Source organism: Pteropus medius, unplaced genomic scaffold (assembly GCF_902729225.1).
Source record: "Pteropus medius unplaced genomic scaffold, Ma_sr-lr_union100, whole genome shotgun sequence".
In the NCBI taxonomy this organism is placed as follows: domain Eukaryota; kingdom Metazoa; phylum Chordata; class Mammalia; order Chiroptera; family Pteropodidae; genus Pteropus; species Pteropus medius.
In genome coordinates, this window is record NW_024355523.1 from 2,884,680 (window position 1) to 2,899,258 (window position 14,579).

Consider the following 14,579-nt stretch of genomic DNA (forward strand, 5'->3'; position numbering starts at 1 on the left):
TAGAGGGCGTGGAGAATTAACAGAAGAGCATTGACTTGTGGTGTCTAATATATGAGTAATTTGAGTCAAATAGGTGGAAGAACAGAAAATATTTTTTGAGAAATAATGAACAAATTTTTTTATAAATTCAATGAAAACTATAAATCCAAGACTCAAGAATTTCAGCAAGCCTCTAGCAACATGATGAAAACCACACCAAGGAGCATCATAATCAAATTGTTGAAAATTGATGATAAAGAGAAAATTATAAAGGAATTAGAAAAAAGGCAGAATGCAAATCAAAATACAAAGTTAAGGTAAACTGTAGACTTAATCTGAGAACCCATGCAATCAAGAAGACAACTGAGAGAGATCTTTAAATATCAAAGGAGAAAAATAAAGTCAACCTAGATTTGCAAAAATACCTTTTACAGATGAATGTGAAATAAAAACTTTTTAAAACAAACAGGAGCTGAGAGAATTCATCTCTACTAGACTAGCACTACAAGAAAGGTTAAAGGAAATTATTCAGACAGAAGGAAAGTTCTCCCATATAGAAATGTGGATCTACACAAAAGAATGAAGATTACCAGATGTGGTAAATGTTGATGAAAAAACCATATTTTTTCATCAAAATATTAATTAGTTGTCTATCTCACATCACCTCCATTGCTATCAGTCTGTTAGCCTCCTGCACCAGGCCACCATCGTCTAATAATCGCTTATCTAGATTTTTGCATTAGTCTCTTAATTGGTCTCCCTGGTTCTGCCCTTACTCCAACAGAGTTTATTCTCAACACAGCAGTGAGAGTTTTAAAATGTCTTGCAGATTGTATCATCTTTCTGATCAGAATCCTCCAATGTTTTCTCAGCTCATTTACATAAAAGCTAATCTTCATAATACTTACAAGGCCCTAATACACTGGCATTATCTCTCTCCTTAGCTCTGAAAACTTATTTTAGAGAACTCTCCCTTTCATTTATTCTATTCAGCAACATTAATCTTGTTGCTAGTCCTGGAAGATACCAGACATAGTCCTGTCTCAGAGTCTTTATTCCTAGTCTCCACTCTACCAGAGCACTTTTCTGCAACATATCTACCAAGCTTAGTCCTTCATCTCTTTTGCTTTTTACACAATGATACCTCAGGAAAGCCTTCTTTGTTCATATTTTAAATCACACATCCCAGCCTTAATATTTCGTCCCTTCCATGTTATTTCTTAAGTTTTACTTTTTAGAGCAGTTTTAGATTCGTTGCAAAATTGAGAAGGTACGGAGATTTCCTATAGACTCCCTACCCTCACACATGCACAGCCTCCCCCATCATCAGCATCCCCCACAAGAGTGAACATTTGTTACAATTCTTCTATGTATTTTTAATACAGCATTTATTACTTTATTTTGTTTATTATCTATCTCTTCTACTAAAATATAAGCTTCAAGATAAATCGAATGTATTCTCTGAAAATTTCCTGACTCCTTCAAGAACAGTTACACTCTCAGCTTCTCATTCAGGCCACACTGTATGAGAATTCCCATTGACTGCATCCTCACTAACACTTGGGATTATCAGTCTTTTTTCTCTTTGGCCATTCCAGTAGAAGGGGAGGATTAGCCCTGACGGATGGGAGATGTTGTTTCAAGACACCACCGGGTCCTGAAATCTATGCTATGGGACAAAAGCACCGAATACACACACAAACAGGGAAAATGCCACTATATACTATACACTGAACTTGTAAAAAAAAAATTTTAAATATGAAATTCACTTAATCATATCTAGACTTCTCTAGGTTAAGCATTCAACTGAGTGACAAAGGGATAAAAAAGTGGAAAATTATGATGAATTGATGACACGAGACAAATTATTTCTCTTGTTCTTCAGTAGGCACTGACAGAAAGTCCTTGTCAGTCTTTGGAATGTGAGGCAGATAGTTATTAATTTCATACTTTAGAAAAATTTGAGTTTTTAGAGTTCAATTATTTAAATTGTCATAAATTCACTACAGCAACTTTTAACCAGAAAATTGTGTAAAGAATTCCTAATGTATTTTTAAAAATATTATTTAAGTAAAATTTAAATATAGGAAATAGCATACATTATAAAAGTACAGGTCAATCAATTTTCATAAATTAATTACACAACAGTAAACATTGTGCATATCCAGAAGCAAAATATTTCAAGCATTAAGGAGTCTCTTTAGTGTTCTACTCCGTTGTCAAGAATAATCACTATTCAGACTTCCTCCTGATTATTTTTGCCTATTTTTTTACTTCATATAAGAGAAATCAAATAATATTTACTATTTTGGTGTCAGATCTCCTTTGTTCAACCTTACATTTATGAGATGCACTCACGTTGTTGATTGTAGTCATAGACCGTATATTCTCATTGCTGTATAGTATTTAACAATTCATTTACCCATCCTATCAGTGGGCAATTGTGTATTTCAGTTTGGAGTTATTGTACTGCTATTAACATTCTAATGCATCTCTTTTGGTGAATGTGCACACACACAATTCTGTTCGATATATATCAAAGAGTGGAACTGCTATCTTATGAGTTAACACAACACATGTCTTTAGCTTTTAAAGGTACTATCAGTGTTTCCATTTTACTTCTTACAATGAATAGTGTTTTTGATTACAGAAAACAAAGTATTTTACTACCTGGCTATTGCAAGGATGTAGGTAAGCTGCTGATATGTGTATAATTTATTTTGGAACTATACACCAGAACAAACTCTCTTATTAGTTTTATTGCTCTCAAGGATCATAATTCCATACTTCCTGTTGCTCAATATTTGTTTTATATATTGTTGCCAATATCCCTTTTTTCCAACTTTATTGAGAAATAATTGACAAATTATAACTATTTAATGTATATTAATTTTATATATTAAATTTATATAAATTTAATTTTACATATAACTTATGTAATTATATATTAAAATTTTTCTATATTTACATATATATGAATTATTATCAAAATCAAGATAATGAACAAATTCATTATCTCACATAGTTAACTCTTTCTTTGTGTATGGGTGAGAATATTTGTGAACTATTCTCAGAACTTTCAAGTATACAATATCATTTACTATAGTCTCCATGCTGTATATTACATCTTTAGAACTTATTCTTCTTATAACTAAAGTTTGCACCCTTGACTTACATCTCCCCATTTCTCCCTCCCCCAGCCCCTGACAACCATCATTCTATTCTCTGCTTCTATGAAATCAGTTTTTTTTTTAATTCCACATATATCGTTTATACTTTTCTAGTTATTTACAGGAGGAGAGAAAATCAGAATCTAGACAACTGGAAAGATAGTCTTTGTCTTTATTTTCTCTCAACCAGTTTTGAAGTTATCTATGCAGAGGTCTTGCATAAAATTTATTTATTCTTAGATATCTGATGCTTTTTAATGCTATTATAAATCACATCTTTAAAATTTTTTCATTCTATTTATATTTTGCTAGTATATGCAAATACAATTGACTTTTAAATATTAACCTGGTATTCAGCAACCTTGCTAAAATAAATGATTAACTCTAGTAATATAACTGTAGATTCTCTTTTATTGTCTTAGTATACAATTTGTCATGTTATGGATTGTCCAGAGTCTGACTATAAATCAAAGACAGGATTAGAGAAAGGCTTCACAGTGGTGGTAACACACACACTTAACTTTGAGTGATGAGCAGGAGTGCACCAGTTAGAAATAACATAACTGACATTTTAGGCAGAGGTAACGGTCTGTCCAATGACAGAGAGAATTGACTGGAAATGATGGATCCTGAGACTTAAAAGACATGCAGGGAAGGTGGTAAGAGCTGCAAGTAGAGAAATAAATGAGAACCAAATGATAAAAGTCCCTGTATGTCAAATCAAGGACTTTGCATGTTTTCCCACTCAAATTTGAAAGTTGTTAAACTATTTTTCACCAGGAGAGTAAAGTAATGAGTTTGAGATGTAAAAACTCCACTCTTGCATCCAGTGCAGTCATATATGACCACAGACATTATGTTTATACAATTCCAGGATGCCATTTGCCTCTACTGCTATGTAAATGGCACCCTCTGAAGTCGTGTGACAAGGCTTATGGAAGCATAGGAGATAGATTGGAGACATGTTCCTGGAGACAGGGAAACTACTGTGAAATGTAAACAGATCCAGACTTAAATAAAGAGAGACTTTATTTAAAAGACTATTGTAATGGGAGAACACGCTGACTAAAAGATCTGCAAGTATCTTAAGGCTCAGATAGAAAAGGGTCTTTCTTATGTAATAACAAGGCTAGAAAGAACCCAAATGGAGGCGGGCAGGACAGAGACTTACCTCCCTCATCATTAGATGCTGCATGGGAGGGCTCCTACGGAGGAGCAGTGCTGGATTAGGGTCACAATTCAGAATCCTTGGGAGGGGGACAAACGTTTTAGCTAATCACCGATGAGGCAAAAATTTGGAGTTATTTGGCAAGTCTGTATCTGACCTTGTCTTAAGGTAAACAAGGGGATTGATTATTCAGGAGTCTTATCTACAAAGTGATGTAGGAATCCTGGCTTTTTGCCTTAAATCATTTCCTGGAACACAAAAGAGGGATCCCTTTAAAGATTGATGTTTTCCAGGATTATGGGGGTCAAGTAAAGTTTAAAATTATCATTACATAGGAGATGCCTATAAATGTTCAGGTAAAAAGTCACTGGAAATTAAAATATTTAAAATTAAAATATTTTAGGTATTCACGCCCCTCTTGGTTTGGAGCCACAATAAGTGTCAACAAAGTAACATCCTTAATCTGAGAGAAGAAAACAGAATTAATGGTTTCCCCTGGAAAAAAATAAATGTCTCTGCCTCCAGCTCTCCCCTCAGTAGATCCCCTTTCTGTGGTTTTACCATGCCCCCGAAGTGCAAGAATAGTGATGCTGGCAATTTAGATATACCAAAGAGAAACTGCGAAGTGCTTCCTTTAAGTGAAAAGGTGAGTACAATAGATATTTTGGTAAAGAGACCATGTTCACACTTTTGTTACAGATTTTGGTATAATTATTCTATTTTATTATTATTTATTTTGTTAATTGCTTACTGTGCTAATTTATAAATTAAACTTTATCACAGATATGAATGTATAGGAAAAAACATAGTATACAAAGAGTTCAGTACTACCCAAGGTTTCAAGCATCACTGGGGGTCCTGGAACATCCTCTCAGATAAGAGGGGATGACTGTACTTCCAGTAATCACCTCTAATTATGCCTTCAATTGAGACAATTAGCAAATAATTACAAATTCAGTTTTTTGGTGCTATTTAAATTCTGAGATTCTGTGTTAATTTTGGCAGCTTATAATAATTTATTTTCCTCCTCTAAAAAAAAGGTTTAGTGATCTCAAAACCTTGCTTAATAGCCATTGCATATTAATGAATTGCAGACAATTAAGACTAATTTTCAAAAAGAAAAAAATAGAACTACTTTAATGAGACCACTGAGACCACAGGGTTATAACTGAACAAAGGAAGCACCCTGAAACATTTTATAAATATTTGTTTACATTCATAATAATTGAATGCATTATTTTGACACAATTATAGTTAACTATCCAGCCATACAAAATGTTGGTATATTTCTTGAGATAAATTTAAAAAAAAATACTTATTTGCTCAAATATCCTGCCTTCAGATATTACTGTATCTTCTTAGAGTCCTAAGTGCTCTTATATGTAAATTTTAAATGGAAGTTCGCTCTGTGGGCACAACATGTACAGTCACATCCCACTAATCAAACCAATAAGATAACATATATTTAATTTAGACCCTTACTCTCGAAGTGTGAAAACAGTAGCTTTATCACCCAGGAACCTGTTAGAAATTTAGAATCGGGGTCCACCATAGACCTCCTAAATCAGAATTTGCACTTTTAACAAGATCCCCAGGTAAGGCAAATACTCCTAAAATTTGAGAAGCTCTGTTTAAGCCCAAGGACATACATCTCAATCACTTTAAAAAATGCAACTGCCAAACTCCCAGGCCAGGTTTACTGAAAGCAATTCCCTAACAGTGAGATTTAAGAACTGCTAAACATTTTAACAGGTGATTTTTATAAAATGCCAAGACTAGGAATTACTGATCGAAGAGAGTCTTCAGTGACACAGTGATTTACCTCTGACCTTAATTTGCTAAACCATATAAGCAGAAAGAAAAAAATTAAGCTATTAGATTTAATGGGCTCCCACACACAAAGGTCCAAATATAGACAGTATCTCAGTGGGATCAAGGTTGTCTAAAATCAATATTTGTATAAACAGTTGCACATTAATAATTTTTTTGACAAGAAAAAATAAATGAAAGAATTCTTACTTGCTGAGTATTGAGCAGCCAATGTGCTCAAATTTTAATAGACCATCTATAGAAGTTGGGTTAGAGTTGGCTAAGAAAAAGTACAACAAAGTGACACAAACTTGTAAGAATGTAGTATGATTATGAACACCCGAAGTCTATTCTTCATTTATTCTTTAGTTCTTCTCATATATCTATTCTGACAAATATTTTGTTTTATTCAATGTACTAAATGTGGACTTCTGTGCCAGGCACTGAAATAAGCTGACATGGAAAAATGTGAACGCAACATACACACACATTTTCACAGCTACATTCAGATCAGTGAGATCTGTACAGAGGATAGAGCCATTGCTTTGATAGAGCTATAATTTTAACAAATGACAGAGTAAGTAGAGTGACTCAACCCTTATTTTACTTCTCTCTTCTCTGCCATTAAGAACAATATACTAACAGGAAAGGGTAGATCAAACATTGCATAAAAGGAGTTAAAACCCAAAAAGGAAATAGTTATTAAGAGAACACATAGTTATTATAAATTGTCATGCTGGCAAAATTACCTGCTAATGCATGGTAAAAACTTAGAGGTATGTTCCCAGAAATACTGCAAGCATAGTGAACGTTACCACCGCAAGTGATACTTGCCTTGGAATTGTGACTCCCAGTACTTGCCTTTTCTACTGCACCATGCTACCACTACATCCCTTCAATATTCTTTAGAGGAATTTCCTCTATAAACCTTTTTGTTACAAACGGTACAAAATGGCATTTAATCTGGTTGAAAATGCTATTAATTCAAAATTAAGGGATAATTAATACAAAATTTGTGAGGTTTTAAATCTGTTATTAATTATGGGTTACATTCAGTGGTACACTGGAGCTAGTTCCTACAAGCTCAGGAGAGCTGATTGCATGTTTCTCTTCCCAGACCTAAGTTCAGCAACATCCCATTGGATAGCTTGAAATTGGCCATGGTGGGAGTGTTTACACTTACGGAGATCAGTACAAGTTAGGGTCTTTTTTAAAGAGCTGTTTTCTGGTGAGTAATTGGTTAAGACCAATAAAAACCGCACTGCAGAAACAAAAATTCAAGCAAACCTAAAAATTGTTTTATTTTCATGAGGTTTTTTTGTTTTGTTTTGTTTTTAAATACCAGCTCTTTCTTTTCCAGCTTCTATCATTCTAATAGACCTTTATAGTTTTCCTGGATAAGATATTGCAATTACCTCCTTAATTCTTGTAACTCCATAGATTAACTAATTTTTATAACTCCATGGATTAATATGAAATAAAATGTTTCTGAATATTGTATAAATAGATTCATTCACTGTATATTCTTTAATGTCCGGCATCTTTTGTTCAACATTATGCTATTGCAAACTATCCATATTCTTTACTGTATATTCTTTAATGTCTGGCATCTTTTGTTCAACATTATGCTATTGCAAACTATCCATATTGTTGCATTAAACTAGTGTTTATTCATTTTCATTGACCCTATATTATACTATAATTTTTTTCCATCTACTGTTCTTAGACATTTGAATTTATCTTGTTTGAGGCTATTACACTGCACATTTATTATTTGCATTTCCATTACTATCCATTTTTAGATCTTATTGTGATTCAGTTCAAAATATTTTCTAATCTTTCTTGTAATTTTTTTATTGAACCCTGAATTGTTTAATAGTACATTTCTTAATTTCTAAATGTAAAGGAAATTTTTAGTTATCTTTTTAAGTTCTAACATCACTCCTTTCCACTACAATCAGAAAACATAGCTGGTATGATTTGAACCCTCCTAAATCTGTTGAGACTTGCTTTTTGATGTTTCATATTGTCGATCCAGTAAATGTCCCATGTGCACTTAAAAAGAATGAGTGTTCTGGAGCTTTATATACAGTGTTGTAATAGTCAATTAGGTTAACTTTGTAAATATTGTGTTCAAGCATTCAATAGTCTTGGTGACATTTTTTGTTTGTTTTTTTCGTTTATTAGTTACTGAGAGAAATTTACTTAAGTTTTCCATTATGAACACGGAGTTGTATATTTCTCCTTGTTTCACTTAATTTTTTCCTTCTATTTCTCTCCTCTCCCCTCCTTTCCCTTTCCTTCCCTCTCCCTGTCCCTCTTTCTCTCTTTCTTTCCCTCTCCCCCCACTCCACCCCATCATCATACTAAATTCTGGATAATCTTCTCTTTCTCCCACCCCAGAACTCATCCCCAACATAGACTACTCCCTGCTTCTTGTCTTTGATCTTTCTTTTATTAAAACTAATTTGAACGAAGATGTTTAAAATTTCCTATTGTATCTTTTCTGCTTTTGTTTGTCTTTTGTTTGTTTTGTTTTTTACCCTTTTCAGGTAACATTTTAACAATGGTTTTCATTTTGGTAAATTCAGAATGGAAAATACCTTTAATCTAGTAAGATGAGATAACAAAATAACCGTAGATGATGCTAGTGATAAGCTTGAGATTTTATATGCTGGAGAGAGAGAAGAGAAATATCTTTATCAAATTACTATACATTAAGCAAATGGGTAGAGAGAATAAAATAATCCAAGTTGCTTTGTTCATATTATCTCAATCATCTAAGTGATGGAGACCTCAATGGCATAGTTCTCTCAGAGATGCATGAAATCCCAGAAAGTCAGCTTTCACTCAGACAATACCTTAGAACCACCTGGTGGTCTGAAAGAACAATCACTGTCTAGACCCAATATTTAGTGCAGATTGCAATTTTCATACATACATTTCTCATTCATTTGATTCAACCAGAATATTTTCCTTCAATCTTTGGATCTATAGGGTGATTAAGTCTTAGCTTTCTCTTTTATAAAATGTGAACAGTTATTTTACAGGATCACTGTGAAGTTTAAATAGAAAAACAGATGTATGTATCTAATAGAACCCAGTGTACAGCAAATATTCTGTTAATGAACTATTATGTTTAGCCTCTAATTCTTGAGCCTGAAAGTAATCTCTCCCACCTCTGACCCACCACAATATTTGTATGACTTCCTCTATGCCTAATCTTCTTTCTTGAATACTATCAAAATAATTTCAAAAAGAAGCAGACTGCTTGGGTAGTGAGGCCCTAGAAGTGAAGGAGAGTAAATATTCTCAAATCTCTTCTGATTTCTTTGGAACTTTTGGTGAGACAAGTAAAAAAAAAAAAAAAAAAAAAAGCATTTACAATTTTGACAGCATAGGCCAAGTGAATTGAAAGAGAATTTCAATTAGCTATTAAATACCTGGAGTCTTCATGACACAATATAGTATCCCCAATGCACACAAGGAAATTTTTTTTGTAGCCCTGTCAGAGCCCAACATACTGACATCTGTAAATTTGGTAATGATCTCTCAGCAGAAATGATGGCCTGGAGATAATAGCCTTGGCAGGTAAGTAAGTCAACCATGCTGCCAAAATACTTTCATAGATTGCATTCATCCTGCCATTCCAAGTGGCTTCCTATAATTGTTTACATCTATTTTTAAGTCACTAGAGGAAACAATTCTAGGAGTAAGAATTGTCATGAGCTTTCCTCCCAAATCACCTCTTTCAGGGAAACACCAGCTACTTCCTTTGGTTAATAACTGTCTCATCTTTGTTTGGCAGTTGGCCACAGCTACCTCTAGAAGATCTGCTTCTGAGTGAGCTGTATCCCACCCAACATATGGTCTTGAATCTGAGCCTGTATGTTCACAGCTTTGGACAAACATCTAATCAAAGACTACAGAGGTGTGAGATCTGGCTTTTATTAAAGGAATTACTTACACTGAAAAACTTGCTGGATTGAAGCTGACTGGTTACTCTGTCTCTCTCACTGTCCTAGTCTCTATTGTCTGCCCTTCTAAGTCCCTCTCAGTGCCTTTATTCTGCCTCTCACTGTCCCTTGCACTCTCTGCCTCTGAGAGGAGACCAACTCTGTCTATGAAATGTTACCCCTTTTCTAATAAACTTTCCTTTGACTCTAAAAAATAAATAAATAAAATAAATAATAATGATATTATTATTATTGTTATTATTATTATTATCCAAGTTCCACTTGCCTCACTGAATTGTAGAACCAATACAAAGCCAGTAGAGTCCTAGGAGTTCACGGATTCCCAAGGTTTTATAGGGTGAATCATCATTCTTACCTTCTGTCACCCAAATCCATTGCAATAACAAGTTTTGTCAAATTTACCTTCCAAATACATATTGAATATACATACTCATTTCTCTCGATCTTCACTCTCTCTATCTGTCTCAACTACCATCTTTTCTTTTTTGGTCTACTTTAATGTCACCTACTATTCACTCCTCCCCTGCTCAAGTCATCTCCCACACAAAAGTAGCAAGATACTGAACCTAACATCCTTTACTGACTTCTTTTATTTAACTCCAAACTTATTATCATGTCCCACATCTTCTCCTTTATTGGAATGTAAGTTCTATGAGGACGGAGACTATATCTGTCTTGTTCACCACTGAATTATAAAACCTAGAATTAATTAATGGAGTCAACCCAACTGGAATCCAGCCTTCTTCATAGCAAACTTACCATAGCATCAGTGGAGTAGACTCCTAGCCCATTCAGGAAACCCTTATTCACATAACACCCTGATGGCCAGAGCCTCAAAGCCTGGGTACAGAACATTGGTGGTATTGTCCCTGACCCATTTTTGCAGCATAGAAAGCAATAGGAGATTTACTAAAAGCAGTGTCCAGAGGGAGTTCCAGGCTGGACACAAACTGAAAATGAGTCAGCAAACCAAGCAAAGAATAAAAAGGTACAGAGACAGCTAAAATGAAGAACAAAGAAGAGCTTGAAAAAAGAAACAAATCTTTTGAATAAGATGCTGGAAAATGAGGACATGAGAAATTCCTGATCTTAAAGGTAGAAAAAAGTCATCGACCTTTTTAAAAAGTCGATACTCATAGTACGAGTCTGCTGGGAGTGTTAGGAGCAGAGGGTGCATGTTTCCAACCCTCATCATCATCTTAAAAGCCACACAATTCGCTTCAAAATGAACTTCCTGTTTACTCACTCACCACCTATTCATTCATTCATTTATAATACATTATTTATTGAAAATTTATGAATATCTTCAGAAACATTGAAATACATGAATAAATCTTATTTCAAATATCCCTGCTGTCCATCTAAAACAAGCAGACTGATGTTCCCATTTCTAATATTCTTCCTTCTTCTTGCACTCATCACTCAAGATTCATCCAAAGTCTTTCTGTCATCTAGGATTTTCTAAATTTTCTTCTGATTTTTCCTTATCCAAGCTCCTTTTGTATGTACGGTGGGCTCACATCTTTTAAGCCTTGAAGAGTGGCTATCTGTGTTATTTTCATACTTAATATACCTTAGGAACTGGTATGTTTTATTTTATCTGTTGTGTTTTTCCTGTGGAACTTAGCTCAGACATGGACAATTAGTGTGTGATAAGTGTTCAGGAAATATTTCAAATCTATTGGATTGTGGAGAGGGTCATTATCTCAGATCAGAACTCTAGTAGAGTTAGTTCTCTTATTCTCTAGTTAATTTGGATGTATGAGAAGACCTTTCTCAGCAGTTTTAGACTTTTATTGCATCTGTCTGCCAGCCAGAACCCATTTCCCTGTTCTCCCAACTGAATCCTAGATAACCCATGGGCTCACTGAGGCACAGTGGATTCCTATTTATAACATTTGGTTCCTGGCTGCTTTGAATCTTTTCCTGTAACCAATCTAGGAATTCACAAACTTCAAAAGTAAATACATTTTAAACACACACACATATTTATTTAGAGACATTGATAAAATAGCATTTTTTCAAGTTTATTATACTTTTCTTTTTTATTTTAAAAGTAACACATGGACATTAGAAGTTTTTGACACAGAAAAGAAAATCTTTATAATCCTAGCTTCTCAATAAACTTCACACTTTGTGAATATGTTTGCATTTTGGTACATTTCTCTTCATCCTTTTTTATCTCTTCATTTTGAAGCCTGCCTTTTGTTTTTCCACTTCATATTGAAATCTATCATGACATACTTAGTTGCCTCATATTCTTTGTTATCCTCTTTGTTTCAAATCCATCAACTTCCTTTGAGAGGATTAAATGAAATAAAAAGGAGGTACGATATACTGAATATTATATCTAAAACACTTTCTGTATTGTTGTATATCTTTCTAACAATTATTTTTAATATTTCTTTGGTATTCTATGAACTATATGTATACTTTAACTATTATTAGTATTGTAGCCAGTAATTCATGTGCAGAGGCAGTGATGCAAATAAAGCTTCCTTTCATTTTGTCTTATGTAACTGGCCTCCTGCGCCCAGACTTCTGTTGTCAGGTCACTCCCACAACAAACACCTGCAGGATGTGGCTCTGTCGGGGATAGTCAGAAGAGGCATATCAATCTCAGGGAAAGGAAAGGGAGTGAGGAAAGACAACGCAGAATGAAAGGAACTCTCAAGTGGAGTCCTCTTCGGGTTCAATTGCTTTTGCAGCTTTACTCTCGCTCTTAGTACAAAGTTGGAAGTGTGACATTTTAAAGTTAGTTTTTATAGAAACAAATGTCAGGAGAGGTGAGTCATCCTAATATCTCTAAAAATAAACCCAGGTTGTCAAAGAAATCAAAACTTTGCCCTCGAGCTTAGCCAGCGAGAGAGCAAGAGACGTCCTGCCGTGGGCTGTGCAGCTGCTTGAGGTAATCCCCAAATCTAAGGGCACTACAGGGCTGGACAGGCTGAAAATAAGCAAAAAGAACTTGGGTTTTGGGATTTAAGTGAAAGTGGCCTTCAGAAAATGAAGGAGAATTGAGAAGAAGAGAAGCGATTTGACCGTTTCAAACGAGGGCCAAGTTTGGCCTCCTAAGATTCCCTCCATTGTTCAGGTTTGAAACGTAGTTTTATCAGCAGCCCAGAGACTTAGCATGTGATAATGAGCATCCATAGTGGTCTGAGTTCAGAGAGAGAAAAAAAATCTTTTGAGTCCTCAGTAGATACATCGAGGCCAAAAGGAAACAAAAACTGAGTTCCAACTGTAGAGACTGTAAAGCTGCCTATTTTCTTTTTCCTCTCATATTCCTTCTCTGCAGCTCTCTCTACCATTTCAACAGTCACCCAGATGGTCAGTATCCTTTAGCGTCCCTCCCCAGGCCTGGCCACTGAGTAACTGAACACTTCCTCCTGCCTGCTCTCTTGAGAATATCAAGTGGTCAAGTTGGGGCGTTTTTGTTTGTTGGTTGGTTTTTAAAACCTCCCTGACCTGTGCTAGGGGCTTATGATACAATGGTGAGCAAGTCCCTGAGCCACGGAGCTTGCATTTTTATTATGAAAGGCAAACAGTAAACATATTTACAAATAAATATGAGGTATAAGTTCATTATCATAAAGATAAAATAGGATAAAACAATAGTGATTTATTGAGTATGGGTTGGGGCAGGGAGGTCTTAATTAGAGATGTCCTTTCTTTCATTTTATATATATCACACATGCATGGATGTGGTATAAATTCAGAAATTCAAGAAAGTATACAATAAAAGGGAGCCTCTCTGCCATGCAGTACACCTCTAGGAGGCAACCACAGATACTGGTTTCTCAGATATCCTTTAAAAGGTATTCTATGCATATGCAAGCATAAATTAATTTATATACCTATGTGATTATATTTTATTATGAAAACTTCTAAATATATAGCAATATAGTATGAATTCTATAGTAAACACCCAAATGCTAACCACTTAGATTCTACCATTGCCAATTAGCAGTATTTTATCATTTATCTATCAATATATCTATCCTTTTATCTATCTATCTATCTATCTATCTTATTTTTCATGCACTTCGAAGTAAATTGCAGACATTACTAAATAACTCCAAAACACTTTGGCATGTATATTGTCAACTAGAGCTCAATTTTCAATTTTTTTAACTGTAAACTTGATATGCAGAAGTTTTAAATCTCTTCTAATCCATGACCATATTATAACTCCATGTTTATTTGGGTCTTCTTTAATTTCTCTCATCATTGTTTTGTATGTTTTCATATTGAGATCTGACACATATTTTCTTAAATTTATTTATGTGTTTTATATTTCTTGATGCTATTTATTCAATGTCGTACTCAATGCTAAAAGACTGAAAGCTTTTCCTCTAAGGTCAGGAATAAGACAAAGATGCTTGCTTTTGCCACTTGATTCAACATAGTATTGCAAGTTCTATCCAGAGTAATTAGGCAAGAAAAAGAATAAAGGGCATTCAGATTGGAAAGAAA

The 14,579-nt window shown here is 34.4% G+C and overlaps 1 long non-coding RNA gene across 3 annotated transcripts in view; it reads left to right on the forward strand.

The window, feature by feature from the left end:
• Window positions 1-14,579, forward strand: part of LOC120599655 (uncharacterized) — a 461,597-nt gene that overhangs the window by 284,689 nt on the left and 162,329 nt on the right. The window contains exon 5 of one of the 3 annotated variants that reach the window (XR_005651959.1): window positions 9,935-10,258. The exons of the other annotated variants lie outside the window; for them this stretch is intronic. This is a non-coding gene — a long non-coding RNA (uncharacterized LOC120599655). Of the gene's footprint in view, window positions 1-9,934; window positions 10,259-14,579 lie in introns of those variants that run through there. 3 annotated transcript variants of the gene reach the window in all.